The 17,478-nt window shown below is 40.8% G+C and overlaps 1 protein-coding gene, 1 long non-coding RNA gene and 1 other non-coding gene across 11 annotated transcripts in view; 2 read left to right on the plus strand and 1 right to left on the minus strand.

Annotated features, from left to right (window-relative positions):
• The window catches only part of LOC110984473 (carbohydrate sulfotransferase 5-like), a 253,387-nt gene that overhangs the window by 225,020 nt on the left and 10,889 nt on the right, over nucleotides 1–17,478 (minus strand). For 3 of the 7 annotated variants that reach the window (XM_087129720.1, XM_087129714.1, XM_087129713.1), the window contains 3 exons: nucleotides 16,657–16,752; nucleotides 15,958–16,149; nucleotides 6,222–8,934 (listed from right to left, as the gene is read on the minus strand). The gene's annotated coding sequence lies outside the window, so the exon portion shown is untranslated. Of the gene's footprint in view, nucleotides 1–6,221; nucleotides 8,935–15,957; nucleotides 16,150–16,644; nucleotides 16,753–17,478 lie in introns of those variants that run through there. The other 4 variants (XM_087129717.1, XM_087129716.1, XM_087129718.1 and 1 more) reach the window with 4 other exon arrangements.
• LOC110977576 (uncharacterized) lies at nucleotides 389–5,751 on the plus strand. 3 transcript variants are annotated; one of them, XR_015423348.1, is made up of 5 exons: nucleotides 389–560; nucleotides 1,521–1,591; nucleotides 1,873–1,979; nucleotides 2,816–3,023; nucleotides 4,355–5,751. It is a non-coding gene; the product is annotated as an uncharacterized LOC110977576 (long non-coding RNA). The 3 variants fall into 3 exon arrangements; XR_015423349.1 differs by lacking the exon at nucleotides 1,521–1,591; XR_015423347.1 differs by lacking the exons at nucleotides 2,816–3,023; nucleotides 4,355–5,751 and having other exon boundaries at nucleotides 1,873–2,094.
• On the plus strand, nucleotides 7,929–8,001 carry Trnat-ggu (transfer RNA threonine (anticodon GGU)). The gene has a single exon. It is a non-coding gene; the product is annotated as a tRNA-Thr (tRNA).

The following is a 17,478-nucleotide window of genomic DNA, read 5'->3' on the forward strand; positions in this document are numbered from 1 at the left end:
TCAAACGGTTAAAAAAGAAAATATCAAAGGACAAAACTAAACGATCAAAGGACAGAACCCAATTGCAAAGTTACTGCCACCCCGCGTGATCAACCTTAGTGTCAGTGTCACTCTTCTCAAGGGATATTCACCTTGTACCCACGTAACCAGTCATTCCAGTGGTCTTTTTCAGAGTGGTGACAGAAATAATTTTCAAAAATAAATCAAAGAACAAAATAAAATGATCTAAAGACAGAAGTAAATGATCAAAGGTCAGAGCCAAACGATCCAACTGAGTAATTGCGAACGTTGAGGGCAGCAACGTTTTGGGGAATTCAGTCTAGTTCCCTAACAAACCCCTGTTCAGTGTCAGTGGCCGGCCAGCATTGGATACATGCTTTACGTCACTACGCAAAACTCACGCTGCATCTGAACCCATTTTACAGACACGTGGGTGCGTGGCACATGTGTAGTGTACTGGGCGTATGGTGGTTGCATTAATCCGTTTATTTTGGCGACTTCGTGTATCATCTTTGAGCGTTGAGGAATCGGTGGCACACCTACGTGATGACATTGATGGAGTATGTACCAGTGCAATCATTTTGCTTATAGGCTTAGTTCTTCAGTTGAGAGTGATGAGACCATGGGGAAAGGAAAAGACGACGACGGCCACATTACATTGCGATTCAATGCAATGTAGACGTCGTCCAACCTGGGCTAATGTTGAGACTAGTACATGATGTACTATGATGTAGGACTAGGATCAACACTAGGCATGCCTACAGTAGGCCTACATGGCCTATTTCTATGAAATTGGCATGAGTAACTTAAGTACTATAGCAGGCCTATATGCCCACCAAGATTTTGCACACATCTTGCAAATTATTTATCCCTGAAGTCGTTGAGTCTGATGTGCTCCCCTCGGCCGTACGTGCAGCTGATTACTAGGCCATTCCGTTAATGATATAAGCCCAACTTCACTAAATTTTGCATGCTCTGCATAGGGAATTTTTGAAATGATAATTGACGCGACTACATCAGGATGATGTACATTTAGGTCAGTCAATGATAGTCTGAGTAACTTGGACTCTAACGAATTGCCTTTTTAAAGATTTGGATATGGTCCAGCAAAACATGGCAATGTAAACACACTGTATACTCATCAGTCATGTCAGTGTGAAGTCACCAACTTGGTCTGGAATCAATGACCTGCTTCAAGTCAACTCCATCTCAGGTCAACTGCCAACTCTTGAAGGCAGGCACTTTGCTGTAGCATGAATAAAAATTCCCCAGTATTATTACGTGTGTCTTAATGCCAACCTTCCCAGATCCTTCAAAATCCACCAGGAGATTTGTGGAAGATTGAGGACAGTAGAGCCCAGCCCAGCCTCTTTGAATTCAAATGAGACTTGATGCTTGTGGAGAATGTATCATTCTGTTGATTTTTAGGATTTGGAAAGGTTTACAGGAACCACCGTCCTTCTATGCTATCCTTGCGTCTTGCTGCTTAAGTAATCATTACTCTGTCTACAATTTGTCAGCTCTGACAAATTTGGCCTCACAGAAAATGATCAAGATGACTATGATGTCAGTCGTAGCACAGACAGTGAAGGTGAGTAGTCCTACATGGTCCAAAGACTGCGTGTAAAAAGGCCCTAGATATCGGAAACAAAACCAACAATTCTATACAAACCTTTATACTGTGACTTCCTTCGTCCGACAAATTCGACAATTCAATGTAGCTTTCCACTAAGGAAAGATACTGCTTATATTTTTTGTTCATTTTTTCAATTTTTTTTTATGATGAAGTCACCACCCTGTTTTCACTGCTGAAGTTAACACTTAGAGTCAGTGATGACATCCGTATTTTATATCCTTTTTGTTCTTCTCTAGAAGCGGGCTCCAGAGAGACTCAAGTTCCAGTCATGCCAGTGAGGACCCAAGTGACAGCCACTCTGACAGTGATGAGGAGCAAGAACAGTGGATGGAGAAAACAGCAGGTAGAAAAGCTGTCACTTTTCAGTCATATTTGCCATCCGTGAAGAAATCAACTTTTGCAGGTAGATTTGGCCCAGGTACTTCCTAATGTCTTAACCCTAAAAGAGCTTGGTTACATTGGACCACCTCACAGCCCGTGGATATCCCTTATGAATTGGGCTGTCAAATGCTGGATTTTTTTCCAAACTTTGTATGCATGACTTTCCTTCTCAATACGTGTACAAATATTGAAGTTTTATTTCAATCTGTCATATGGTTTGACAGTCACTTGGAAGTTGGGAATGGCAGCGGAAAAGTATACATTCTTGGTTGACCTCTCTCAGAAAAAGTTGCTACATGAGAATGGTTTTGACAAAAATGGTGTCAGAATGACCAAAAAGAGTTATTCAGAAAAATTCCAGAAGGCTTCTCGAAAATATGCACCTTGATAATATTGGAAAGTATGTTTGAGGAAGGTAGATTATCTCTCTCCGCCCTCAGCTCTTTAGGGTAAAATTCAGAGGTTTTTCAAGAAATTTCCTCTCGCACAGCCAGAGTTTTCACAATTTGTTCAGTTCAGAAAGCAGTCCCTGGGTACCTCCTGTTGTTTGTACATGTAACAATTGGCTAAAGATAGACCTTTTCCGAATAAGCTGGCTTAGGCTGACAGAATGACATAAGTCTGTGGCAAATGACTGAAGCCACTCACTTGTGGCTTTAATCATCTAGCCTCAGCCACACCTTTTGGACATCGCCTTAGAACCCACAACTCTGCTGGGGACATGCTCAAACAAAAGTACATTTATTACAGTGCGTACAGACATAACTGCTCCCTTTTTGTTACTGTATTTTTACCCAGTGTGAAAGGTGATAGCAGCGCGTTGGTCCTCTGCTTGTGGGCTCATCTTCTGGCATCAGTGGCCTGACAGAGTAAGGTGATAGCAGCGTGGTTGGTCCCCTGCCTGTGGGCTCATCTTCTGGCATCACTGCCCCATTAGAGTGTAGCCATCTCTTGTTTCATGACAATACTAGTCATGATTTTGGTTGTCGCAACAATTTGTTTAAAGGTACAGTCCATCATTTGTCTTTTGTGGATTATTTTCCTTTGAAGCAACAAAATTACTCAAAATCTGAACAAGGGAACACAAGAACAAACCTGATGAAGATGAAGTTTCAGCTTAATAGTGATGCTCCATATTTTGAGAAAACTATTCTAGGACTTAAGATTTCAGATCAAAAGTTAATGAGTCGTGTTTTAAATTGTGTCTGAATTCAGCATCTGGGAAACATTGTCATATTCAGTTGAATGCAGCTACATCTTGTCCCCCCCCCTGAACTGATGAATTATAGAAACTGCTAGTGTCTGTGCATCGTGTCAATGCCTGCATGCATTTCTAATAGTGACTTTCCAAAAATTTGAGAAGGCGCCTGCTTGAAATCATTGTTTCTTCATGATGGCCATTTACCAGAAAGAACAGTTTCTCACAGAATTTAGTCCTCTATCTAAACCAAGTATGCTTTTCAACAACAATTTTGGATACTTTTTGGATAATTTCAAATGATAGACTGTACAGTACTTTTAACCAATTTGTCCCTGTGCGGGGTTCCTATAGTCATTGAAAATCCTGGGAAAAAGTTATCTTGGAAAGTTATGGAAAACTCACAGAAAATTGGTCTGAGGAAAAGTCATGGAAATCAAGATTGTACAAGGGTGATTTTGATGGTGGTTGTGGATAGTGGCTATGGCAGTCTTCCCATTTATTATACCAAACAAATTTTCTGTGCAGAGTGGTATTAAATGCCATGAAAATTGTCATATTTTAGTTCTGAAAAGTGCAGGAAAGGTCACTGAATTTGATTTTCAGATTTCGCAGGAACCTTGCTTGTAACAATCAGGGCCCAATTTCTCAGCGCTGCTTAGCACGCGATTTCACACTTATAGAGGCTCTGCCGCGTATTTCATGCATATCGTAAACAGTAAGTACAGCCAAATGCATCCTAACCTTGGAGGAAAGATTTGCTTCAACTCAGTGATGTAACAACAGAAATCTCTATCCGCATGCAACCGTTAGCACAACCACCCCGAGCACCGCCATGAAATGGCTAGTGCTCATGCAAGGTTAGCACATTTTTATGCTAAAGTTAGCACGATTTTTCCTCTGTGTTGAGAAGCCCCATGAAATTGGGCCCTGGCCCCACCCAGCCTGTTATGCCCTGCACTCCCCATCAGTGTGTGGTCTTATGGATTTAACAGCGACCCACAATAAGAGTCTATGTGGTGACAGGTTGAAATGTGGATGTTTTGCTCATTTGGGGAAAATTTTTTCATTACAGTGTGACTGAAAAACCTTAGGTGACCTTTTCTTAATGTTTTACTGTCAATTTTCCCTGTGTTTAGATTTCAGAAGGCACCTCACTGCCAGGTGAATGTACTGCCATGGCTGCCTACATCAACGTTGAGGCTGGCTAGCGTCATGGTGCGAGTGGACTGACCGATGAAATCTCCAAATTGAAGAGGCAGGTTACACCATAAGTAGCACAGGTAAGAGTCCTCTGTTTCATATTATTGGTGGCTTTCTGCAAGGATGAATCCGGGAAAGGGCAGAGGGGCCAATTGGGGTCATGACCAAAAAGGGAGCAAAAATTGTTTTCATTTTAAAAAATGAAAGGATCTTTTTGGTCTATTTAATTTCCCTTCTTTTGAAAAGCAGAAATGCAGCCTAACCCCTCAAACAACTTTAAAAATAAAAAAAATAAAAAAAAGTCCCCAGAATCAAGTTTGTCCCCCTTCCCTGAAAAAAAAAAATGGGTCCTGGATCCACCCTTTGGTGGTTGAGGCTAGCTTTTAGGACAACCCTCACCTAGGGATGGTTGTGTGCATAGTCGTCCAAGTAAGACGATTGGGATGGAGTTAAATCCTTGTAACCAGGGCATGTTGGTTGAATGCACCCACTATACTGGGATTGTTCACATTTTCCTGGCCTAAAGTTCCTTTCTCTTCATGGTTCTTTGCTGTTTCATGACAAATTATCATTGATCAATGGTCCACAGGTCCTGAGACATGTTCAACATGTTCAAGGAGCAATTTGGGTTTCATAGTTTTAATAGTAAAACTCATGAAATGAAGCGTCTAATCATAGACATGAAATAGCTTTAGACTGACAACAGCAGGGGCATTAAAGGAAAGTCTCCATTTTTAATAACTATGAGCAAATGGCTGCCTTGCCCCCTGGGGTTTCATGATTTGCTGTGCAGCACTGCTCTGCATTAACGAAGATGGATTGGGGCAACTGTGGCAATTGTCCATCAAACATTATTTGGTCCTGTTAGTCTTTTTATTAAAGTTCCAACCTGGCACAGTTCAATTTTTCTTCCTCATAATATTGCCCATTAATACAAGTCATTAGTAGAAGCCAAGCTGCACATTATGTTAAATTCAGATAAATTCCTGACATCCCTGTTGTTTAGTGAATATTTTGAAAAGCAAATTTAACACATTTTCTCAAATTGTTTGTTTTTAAGTTACAAATTTTCATATGTTTAAAAATGTGACTTTTTGATTCACTTAACCCTAAAAGGGTGTCTGGAAAAATATTTTTAACAAAGAGTACAAACCACAAATGCTTTCAGAAGTAATGGGTCAGCAGTGTCAAAGGAATCCTCTTGTCATAGTTTATTTTCTGACATGAAAATGGATGAAAATTAATAGACACTAACAATTTTTTTATGAAATGAAAGGTGTAAAATAAGGAGTTTACAAGGATCCTATAATTTTTGAAGAAATGTCTCAATTACTGCTGCAACTTAGTTCCTTTTGTGATTAATTTCTTTCCAGACCTCCTCACATGAAAGCTATGAATATGCCCCAGGAGAAGCAGACCATGATGCTGATGAGAAGAGCACCCTCGCCTCCTTCAACCTAGATCCTATGGGACTTCACCGAGATGATTCATGAGAATGTCAAGGAGAGGAAGTAACTCAGATAGATGCCAGTCCTCGCCTCCATCACTGAGGAGGAACAGTTTCCAAGATTGCATGAGGGATCCTCATCAGAATCTTAGGCACTGATTCACAAAAAGGCAAGGAAAGGACTCAATCTTGTCAGAGATGCAGTTCCTTGCTTCCACCTTAGTGATGGAGCAAGTCTATCTGCACTTGTACACTACTCAAAGGATCAAAGGATCATACGTAGTGATTACAAATTTAAACAAATGGCATTCACATCGCAAAAAATGACCATCATTTAATTTGACTATTTTCTGGCATCAAAACAAGAAACTTCCCTTCCGAGTACTGAAGTTTCACAACACTGAAAAAAATCCTTTGGTCAGCACCTTGTCCAGGTCCTTTACGGCCCTGAAAACGATGTATAAAAAAATGAGTTTTAACCAAGTAATGTAAGGGTGCTGTTTATGAGTTACAATGATATTACAGTAATGTGAGGGCACTGTTCATGAGTATATTCCGGTAATGTGAGGGAATTATTTGTGATTCTGAATCACAGATGAAGCACTTTGAAGATGTATATACATGTATCTCAGCATGAAAAAATTACATGTAACTGTTGAGACCCTTTTATTCAGTAAAATAATGCAATGTCTGACATGTATCTGTTGGCAAATCTTCCCCCAAATCACATAATAATTACAATGTATCTGTGAAAATGATGAATGATACAAAAAAATCAAATTTGTGGTTGTCAGGACATTAAACAGTTTTCCAAAACCTTAACACAAAATGCTAAGAGGTCTTAAATTTCAGTCATTTTTTCTCGAAATGTCCTGAAGTGAGACACATACGTGTACATCATTTTACCACAATAGGGTTGTAAACCAGTCTCATTCATGTCATTGTACCCCCCAACTCTCTAAGACACTCCCAGTCTCTTGCCCCCTTGCCTCACATTCACACATTCTACCGGTATGGTGCTCAACCAATCATGAACATGAGCTTCAGTGTACAATAAGTAAATATGAGGTACACAACTGGCTGAAATTTTCAAAGACAAATCTGATCCTTTACATTTTTTTGAGTGGTGTATATTGGTATACAGTACAATGCTGCTATAATGAACAGGGCAGGGTCCATACGCAATGCTTGGTGTAGCATACCTCCCCAACTATTGCAGTGTCAGTGGTAGTGTTTCAATCGTCCCATTTTCATAGGCCTAAAAACCAATGAATTCTGATTTCCATTAAAAAGGAAGGAAAATCCTGGCAAAAGAGGGCGCTATTTGCAGAAAAAAGAGAGTGCTATTTCCTATGTTGAAATGTCAGTTGTTACACATACATACATGTGTGTTCTTGTCCGTGTAAAATAGATTCCCTTGTGCGGCTGCTTGTTTTGCTATGGGCTTATAACATGGCCATTCCAATTTCGGAGTTTATTGACATCTTAACTTTGAGTCACTGTCATCAGTCCTAAATCTTTTCCTTTAATTTAAAGCAAATTTGTGTTGTTCAGTAAAAGTGCGCAGAAAATTTAGGAGCCAAGAGGCATGTCCCGTAAACTGAACTGTTCAGTATAGTGGCGTTGTACTGTACTTACATTTACATCCAAATTATTCATGACTTATGAGGTATTCTGTAAATTGAATAGACAATTGGTCAGTTTGCTTTTGAAGAAAGACTGTTGTTCAAATTTAATTTGTTTCTTTTCATCGTAATGCATTGACTCATATCAATACACATTTTAAAAAATTTATGTTTACATTTAAGTTATGAAGATGGTATACATGTCCTTCAAAATTTGCAAATTATTACCGATGGAAAGACTCTAGACACTTTGATACTACTTCGTTTGAGGACTAAAAGCTTGTAATCATTGCATACTTTTAAAAATTGAATGGTGTTCCCATTCAGGCAGCAAAAATACCAGCACTATTCAGTCCACCCAGTGGCTGCTCTGGACCTCACTTTAACAAGTTTGCCCCCCAAACAGAGATATTGGCAAATGGGAAGAACCAACAATAGGGGTGGATAGCTCAGTTGGTAGAGCACTGGTACGGTGTTCCAGAGGTCGCAGGTTCAAATCCTGCTCCAGTCAATTTCTTTGTTAATCTTTTGAAGTTTTTCCTTGGACAAAATTCTATGTGCATTTTGTATTTTCCAAGCAATTCCATCCACTTTGCCAGAGAATTAGAATAAAGTCTTTCCTTTAAAATTTTCCCAAAACTGCAAGTCACAAATTGTTGGCTCAGTACTGAAAGGTAATTACTGCAAAAATGTAATTTTTGAAACCACTCTAAGGGCCTTACTCTGTGCACGAAAGAAATATTTGATTTAAACAGTTTTTAATTTTTAGACATAAAACTAGTTTTTTGAGGCAAACATGTTTAAATTTAACCGATTCTGTTTCCCAAATTAATGTCTAAAACACTTTTTTCACTAAACACCTTCTAGTGCAGGCTAAGAACCTTTTAGCACTGAAATGAAATTTGTTTCATTTAAAAATATTACCCTGCAAAATGCTTTTTGTGTATGTAAAACAATCACCATTTATTGCTATAACCAGGTAATTTCTGTTTGCAAGAGAAATAAATGCACATTTATTTAAACTAGCAGAACTACTTGTTTGTACATGTATATCTATTTGTAAAAACTAGTACTTTGCCACCTAACCTTTCTCCTAATCTAGACCATTTTACACTGCCAGAGTTTAAAGTACATCCGTTTCCATCTTTAGATTTTATGTTACAGCATCATCCGACATGGAAGCCCTGCCAGTCTTAAACATCTTCCTAGCTCCTTATATAAAGTTCCCTCTTGGAGCCTTTTAGTCTCAATCTTATATGAGCTACAATAAACCCAAGAGCAATATGGAACATGAAGAAGCTATGTCCTTCAACCCCATGGGATCCTCAGAGCTCTAATGCTGATAGTCCCAAGCCCTCAGCCATCCACTCTACCCTTCCTATCAGCTCTCAGACTTCCAGCCCCTAGGACTTCCACCCTTGCCCATCTCCAGTACACAGTTTGGCTGAAAAATATTCTAAGTCCAAACAATAGAAGGTTTAACATTTAGAAACGAGCACATTTTTTCAAGAAAGTGCCGTGGCATAGCGGTTAAGGACACTAACTGCTATGCACAAGGACCTGGGTTCAATTCCAGGTGGGCATGCACAATTTTGTTAAAAAACTTAGTAAAAAAAAAAAAAAAAAAAAAAAAACCTCCTTTTCCGGGGACCCCGGGATTTGAACCGGGGTCCCCTGGCCTGGCAGCAAGCTCACTAACCACCAGGCCATTCGCCTCTTGATAGATAACATTTCGGAACTTATATTTATAGGTTAGGATTGCGCAATTTTAAAAAAGGTCAGAGGGCACAGAACATTTGCATGTATTTAAATAATATTCAAATACAAATTAAATTTGAATATGTTAAATGCAGAGAATACACAAAATATTCAGGCCTTGCACGTATTTCAGTATATTTTAGGTCAAACATATATTTGCAAACCTTTCTATATTTACACTTTCAAATGTTCAGTTTTACATCATGTGTCACCAAAACTTCAACTATGTTGGTTGAAACTGGAACACATAACTTAGAGAAAGATTATTATTATTATGAATGGTTTATTTATTTTAACTATTCCTCGCCGCCAGGGGCAGAATTGTGAATACAATTTACATGTACATTAAAACAAATAAATATACAATATGTACAATTACAAAAGAAAAGGGTATTAAAAAGCTAAAAGCCTTAAATTTCTACAAAGCCTTGGAGTAAACGGGGACATTATGATCAATAATACATTCTAAAAGGGTTAAAATTAAAATGACAAAAAATTGAATCAACGGAGATCAAAATTTGTTTACAAACATTAACAATGTACTTGGACAAAAGGGCCAAAATACAGAAAGGGAAGAGGAAACAAAACATATAGGGCTAAGGAGGGTCAAAATGGGGGAGGGGGTAAGGGGTAGGGGGTCAGGAGGAAGAGCGGTCAAAAGGAATAGGAGGGGGATCAAAACACAAAATATTACAAGGGGAACATTAGATAGGGAGGACAATTACGACGCAGGAACCACAGTATCATTAAAAGCATTAAAAAATGAACCAGAGCAAGTAAACGATGAGGTCTGATTCTATTATTGGCAGGGCAAATAAACTCAACATGGAGCTAATAGGTTTAGTCAGACACACTGTTAAGCAGCTTTATCAATCCTACAAGAGGGCTGTTCTGATACCTCCTTGTACGACAGAAAGGCACTGTTATAGTTGTAGAATTTCTTAACTGACGACCATGTGACTGATGACGAGTCAGAGGAATCCAAGTACTAAAATGCTTTGAGGTGAGCAGAGACTGACCAAACTTAATACACAATTGGTTTCGCCTTTGACTGAGAGTGAGCATGCCACAAGAAACAAGTGCATCATCATAGCCATTGTATTCATTGCCAAAAATAATTTTGCAAACCCTCTTCTGGAAATTTTCCAGAGCTGTAACATGTTTCAACGTGAGGCTAAAATTCCATACTGGAGTGGCATATTCTAACAATGGCCTAATATAGCCAAGATAAATGGAGACCAAATCATTTACAGGTAGGCAAAAACGCTTCAGTGTCTTTAACATATACAGTCTTTTGTTGGCACGAGATATTATATTCTGGATGTGGGCATCCCATTTAAGGTCTGCCTGCACTATAACACCCAGGATGCGATGGGATGCGTTTTCTTGTAGAACTGTGTCCGCGATAAGGAGTTGTTCCAGTCTATGTGGTTGTCTCGTAAAGCTGACAGTCATGACGCTGCACTTGCTGGGATTGAGTTTCATGTGATTGGCAGATGACCAATGATGGATATGATCAAGGTCCTCTTGCATGTGGCCTTGGTGATTTTTGCTTAGGCATTCTACTAGCGTAAGGTCATCAACGTACTGCCAATGGTTAGATGAAAGGCCATTAGCAACATCGTTGACCAACGCCATGAAGATAACTGGGCCGAGTCGGGTGCCCTGTGGGACACCGGCGTTTACTGAAAGCCAGGTAGAAGTTGTGCTGTGGTACCGGACACTCTGCTGGCGATCCTGGAGGAAGCTGCAGATCCATGGGATGATGGATGCACGTACGCCCAGATTTAGCAAATTCTCAATTGCCACATTGTGATCGACTCTATCAAATGCCTTACTATAGTCAGTAAGGACAATTCTTGAAATCGAATTGCTCACCTCTGAATGCTTATACAGCAGATTCATCATGTCTACGAGACAGTGTGTTGTTGACATTGCTTTCCTGTTTCCAAACTGTTGCGTGTTGATGTGGGGCTCTATATCAGACAAGACCCACTTGGACACAAACAATTCTGCCAGCTTTGCAAAATTGTCGGTTAGTGAGATTGGTCGCAATTTGTGTAATACGGGTGGATTGGATTTTGGAACTGGAACCACGACTGCTTTCTTCCATCGACGTGGCATCATCCCTTCATTGTATGATGTATTCAGGATGTCAGCAAGAGGTGTGCTCAATTCAAGTGCAAATGTCTTGATAATTTGCGGAGGGATGCCATCTGCTCCACCACTTTTGTTGATTTTTGTTTTACTCAACTCTCTGTACACATCCCATGGTTGTGCAACTGGGCAAGGATGAGGTGCTGGAAGGAATGCAGGCAAGTCGGATGTCACTAAACAAGGCAGATCACTGGCAACAGCAATAAAATGTTTATTGATGATTTCTGCCTTCTGTTGATCACTGTATTGATGATCAGGTGGCATTGGGATATCAATGCAGGGTTGAGCTTTGGCACTTCTAGTCATTATTTTGACGTGCTTGTGCCAAGATGCCGGATCTGCATTTTTCAATCGCTGTATTCTTCCATGATAATAGTTTTTCTTGGCAGATTTGATTTCTCTCCTAATTTTGTTGCGTATATATTTCCACAATGTGTCTTTGCCCATATGAAATGCCCTTTGACGTTTCAAGATCAGGGCCTTAATTGCAGGTGACATCCATGGTTTGTCTGCCGTGTGAAGTTTTACCGTCTTGCAGGGGAAGAAGGTATGAATGGCAGACTGCAGTGTGTGATAAAAGTTCTCAAATTTATTTGTCGCGCTCGCACCTTGCAGAACTTCAGTCCATGGGTGGTTGCTTATCCAGGATCCAAAGTCCCGCAGATCTGAATCTCGGAGTGGCCGAACAACCTTTGTGTGTGTTGTGTTCGGTACTTTTTCATGATTGTTCGGGGGCCATAACACAGTGGAATGGTCACTCAGGCCAATTGGTGCAGAGATGAGAGGCTTTGCATAGAACTTGCCAACGTTTGTTATTATCTTGTCCAGGATGGCTTGTGCTCGTGTCGGTTGATCTACTACCTGGGTAAGGTTTCCGCCGTTACACAGGGGGTCAACATCCAAGTTGTTCATGTCACCCAGAATTACAACTCCAGCATCTGGATGACGAGTCTAGATCAGGTCAACGGTTTGTGTGAGGTGTTCCAGTAAGAGTTCAGCGTTGGGGCTTGCAGGCGGGTGATATAGAGCACAGAAAAACAGCTGCGATATTTGACGAGGTAGTCTTGCTGGTCTAATCTGCACCCATACCAGTTCAAGTTCATCAGGGGCCTCAGCATCATGGAAGGGTTTGGCAATCAAGTGTTCTCGAGCATACAGAGCCACACCACCACCCCTTCTGCCGATTCTACACTTAATGAAGAGGTTACATTGAGGTATTTGCCAACATTCAGGTGATTGATTTGCGGTAAACCATGATTCAGTCACAACCACTACATCAGCATTGTTGCCCCTGATTACAGTCTCAAATTCGTCCATTTTGTTGTTCAGTGATCGCGGATTGCACAAATAAATCAATGGCAGCAGAGTTTTGTTGACGGCAGTTTGCTCTTGATGTTGTTTGAGAGTACGTACATTTTTGTGGTTGGCATAGCTGACATTGTGACTGCAATCGCGTGTCTTCCAAGATGACCGCCGGGAAATTCTGGTGTTTATCAGGCGTTGCTTGTGTCGACCAGCCCGGCATCCCCTCAACCTTTTGCAAATCCCCAGTTTTTGGGGTACTTGCCATGTTGCAGATGGTAGTTTGATGTCCTTAGTATTAGCCCTGATAGTCCGCAACACCGTTGATGTATATGAATACATGGTACTCACAATTAAAAAGCAGTTGACTCACCGTGGAGAGACACATGTAGCTGAGCATATGGGGCAAACAAAACTTGAAGAGCGTCGACAAAAACAGGAAATATTGTCCACATACAAAGGTTCACAGTGTCAGAGTAGAGAACCAGTGCACTAGAAACTTGATGACACAAGGATGGCAGAAAATAACGACGATTAAGATGATTAAAACTAAGTGAAAAAAAGAAAGCACAGCAAAGGTTTTAAAAAGGCAGCCAGCCAGTACAGGGCGCCCTCATTAATACGATCTGCTAGGATTGAAACGTCAAGTCCTCTGAATTCAGAGAATATTTCACGATTTTAGGTATCTTGCTATAAACATTAAAATTTGTCAGTTTTTCTGGATAAGGGGATATGCTACTGCTGTGATATAAATCAGGGAATTCACTGAAACAGTGTTCAGTTCTTTTTTTCCTCTTTCCATTACCATTGTGCCATTAAGGTAGTGTTCAGTTCTTTGTTTCCTCTTTCCATTACCATTGTGCCATTAAGGCAGAGTTCAGTTCCTTGTTTCCTCTTCCATTACCACTGTGCCATTAAGGCAGTGTTCAGTTCTTTTTTTCCTCTTTCCATTACCATTGTGCCATTAAGGCAGTGTTCAGTTCTGTTTTCCTCTTTCCATTACCATTGTGCCATTAAGGCAGTGTTCAGTTCTTTTTTCCCTCTTTCCATTACCATTGTGCCATTAAGGCAGTGTTCAGTTCTTTTTTCCTCTTTCCACTACCATTGTGCCATTAAGGCAGTGTTCAGTTCTTTTTTTCCTCTTTCCATTACCACTGTACCATTAAGGCAGTGTTCAGTTCTTTTTTTCCTCTTTCCATTACCATTGTGCCATTAAGGCAGCGTTCAGTTCTTTTTTTCCTCTTTTCATTATCGCTGTGCCATTAAGGCAGAGTTCAGTTCTTTTTTTCCTCTTTTCATTATCGCTGTGCCATTAAGGCAGTGTTCAGTTCTTCGTTTCCTCTTTCCATTACCACTGTGCCATTAAGGCAGAGTTCAGTTCTGTTTTCCTCTCTCCATTACCACTGTGCCATTAAGGCAGTGTTCAGTTCTGTTTTCCTCTCTCCATTACCATTGTGCCATTAAGGCAGTGTTCAGTTGTTTTCCTCTTTCCATTACCATTGTGCCATTAAGGCAGTGTTCAGTTCTGTTTTCCTCTTTCCATTACCATTGTGCCATTAAGGCAGTGTTCAGTTCTGTTTTCCTCTTTCCATTACCATTGTGCCATTAAGGCAGTGTTCAGTTCTGTTTTCCTCTCTCCATTACCACTGTGCCATTAAGGCAGTGTTCAGTTCTTTTTTCCTCCTTCCATTACCATTGTGCCATTAAGGCAGTGTTCAGTTCTGTTTTCCTCTTTCCATTACCACTGTGCCATTAAGGCAGAGTTCAGTTCCTTGTTTCCTCTTTCCATTACCATTGTGCCATAAAGGTAGTGCTCAGTTCTGTTTTCCTCTTTCCATTACCACTGTGCCATTAAGGCAGAGTTCAGTTCCTTGTTTCCTCTTTCCATTACCATTGTGCCATAAAGGTAGTGCTCAGTTCTGTTTTCCTCTTTCCATTACCACTGTGCCATTAAGGCAGAGTTCAGTTCCTTGTTTCCTCTTTCCATTACCATTGTGCCATAAAGGTAGTGTTCAGTTCTGTTTTCCTCTTTCCATTACCACTGTGCCATTAAGGCAGAGTTCAGTTCCTTGTTTCCTCTTTCCATTACCATTGTGCCATAAAGGTAGTGTTCAGTTCTGTTTTCCTCTTTCCATTACCACTGTGCCATTAAGGCAGAGTTCAGTTCCTTGTTTCCTCTTTCCATTACCATTGTGCCATAAAGGTAGTGCTCAGTTCTGTTTTCCTCTTTCCATTACCACTGTGCGATTAAGGAATGATAATACCATGGAATGGTTATAGCGCACACTTCGGTTGGTGGGCATTTTAAAGCAGAACCTCTAATGCAGCACACACAACAGAAATTCCTCCTAGGATTGCTAGGCCAAACCAATCAATGTCGTCAAGTTCTGTCAATTTTATTTCAGTGTTAACCTGCAAGTTGGCGGGATATTTTGTACCATCTCACAGCCGAGATCTTGGCTGTCCCAAGCCTGATTTTTTTTAACTCTCGGCTTGCATGTAAAACACTCCTTATAAATGCAGAAATGGAGTATCTAGTCAATCTTGATAGTTGATTTGGTCATTTGAAGTTGAAGGTTACAAGCATAACGTAAGCGTAAGCCACTATGCGCACTCAGCATAGCAGTTGAAAGTGCTGGTACGTTTTTTTGGTCGACCTTCTTCGAAGAAGTGGGTGCTGCATGGGAACAGTATAGTGAAGGCTATTTTTTTATTTGAACTTTGAATCAAAATAACCCGCAACTGCCGAGTTGAAATAAAAATTTGCCTGCTGCTGCCGAGGCTTATAAATTAAATGTTACCATCAAACTGTAGACAAGGTAGCCAGGACTCCGCTACATGGATCCATCAGCTGTGATGAGGGACAATTGCTAACGAACCAGCTTCCAAAGCCCAGGCAGCCGTGAAGGATGAAACTCTGACATAAGGACTTTGTTGCCTCAGGGCAGTTGTCGAGAGCAGAGAGTGGAGAGAGAGTGTGTGTGTGGGCTGTGTTGTCCATGACAGGTCTTTTATGGACACGCTACGCTCCAAGGGTTACGGAGAACCTGTAGGTCAAGGTTCTACCTAATGAAGTCTGGCTTTTTATTTACAACCACCTGGCCGCATGCTTGGGAAAAAGAAACTAAATGAAGGAATTTACTGCAACAGTACGAGTGATTTTCACAGAACTACAGTCAAAGTGACTGTAAAAAGCTGCTTTATGCAACTAAAGGCTTGGCTTGTAAAAAAATAGAAAAGTATGGCTGACCTCTTTCATGTGGCCAAGTGGTTAGGGTCTATGGTTTCCAATCATGGGGTTGGAGGTTCGTATCCAACTGCTGGCAGTATGTTGTGGCCCTTGGCAAGCCACTTCCTCTGTGCTTGCCTCTCTCCACCTAGGAGTATAAATGGGTACCAGTATTAGCGGGAGAAGCAGCCTGTGATGGACTGGCATCCCATCCTGGGGGAAAAGAAATATTCTCAGTCATTTCATGCCAAGGAAACCACAATAAACATCAGCCTGATGAACCACATTGGCTCGGACCAGACTTTTTTTGGGTGGGTTTTTTGGCTTTTTCTTTCAGGAAAAAGGGGTGCTTGTAATGAGAAAGATGCATGTATGTGCGATTTTCATAGAACTGGTGTAAAAAAGACCACAAGAGAGTTACTGAAAACTCCTGAAGGCTCGACTACTGTACTGTGGCGATATCAGACAAAATCTCGAGGGGGCAGACCTACTGCCTGGTTCTTTTAGGGTCAAATGAACACACACAATTAATTGCACAATGGTGATTGTTAAGTTGTCAAACCTGAATGTGATTTGGTTCAGGTAATGTCTAAGGACCCCTATTGGCTTGAGTGTCTGTATTTGAAATCTTCAAAATTGCCTTGACATTACTTTGGGCATGTGTCTGTGACATCAATATATGGCTTCAACAGCATCTCCAATACTTACAAGACAACTTACAGTCACTACAGAAGACAGACTTCTCCTGGATGGACAGCACATGTTTCTTCCACTCTCACAACCATCTCTGCTTCCTTCCACTTGCAAACAATTGCCCTGACAAAGAAGAAAAAGTTAACTGGACTGGAGAAATTGAAAGGCCTCATTTCTGTCAATTAATATGAATGATTCCAAAGCCATTTCCATAATCAAAACAAGCACAATATATAACCCTAACTGTTCAGGGTTGTTTGGCTAGAAACCCTGCCAGACAACATCAGTCTGCATCATTTGTCAAAGTTATTTGCTTGCCCAGTGTAATAAGATCCTACATGTCAACTTTCCCCAAGGCCAAACAGCCTGGCAGTCTGTGCTTGCCAGCCACCACAAGATCCAACAGTGGCATTGTTCAAGGAGACTAGCTCCTGTTGTTTCAACATGAACAGTTTTTGTTTGGCTGCTGTTGATTGCCCAGTGCATCAAAAGCTGTGTTCCCATTGGACTTTTTTGGTTAACTTACCACGACTTTCCTGTAGAATTACAAAATTAAATCCAATGGGAACACACGGTAAACTATAACGTCCCTGTCAACTTACCGTGATCGCGATGTAAAGCTAACAGGCCGAAAGGGTCGCATAAGCTTTCCGTGCAGACACGGTAAGTTAGCAGGGGTGCGAAAAGTCCACTGGGAACAATTCCCATACAATGTAGATTGACCGCGACCACGCTAAACATACGAACCAGACTATTGCCCACACAGAGAAAATGGTTGTATGGTTCCCAGCCTCCAGCTCCATGCGTACAGTACAGCAGCATGCCACACACACACAGTGAGGCATGCCC

The sequence above is a fragment of the Acanthaster planci genome, linkage group LG19 (genome assembly GCF_054643075.1).
Source record: "Acanthaster planci isolate LZ-2023a linkage group LG19, COTS_SCS, whole genome shotgun sequence".
NCBI classification, from domain to species: Eukaryota; Metazoa; Echinodermata; class Asteroidea; order Valvatida; family Acanthasteridae; genus Acanthaster; species Acanthaster planci.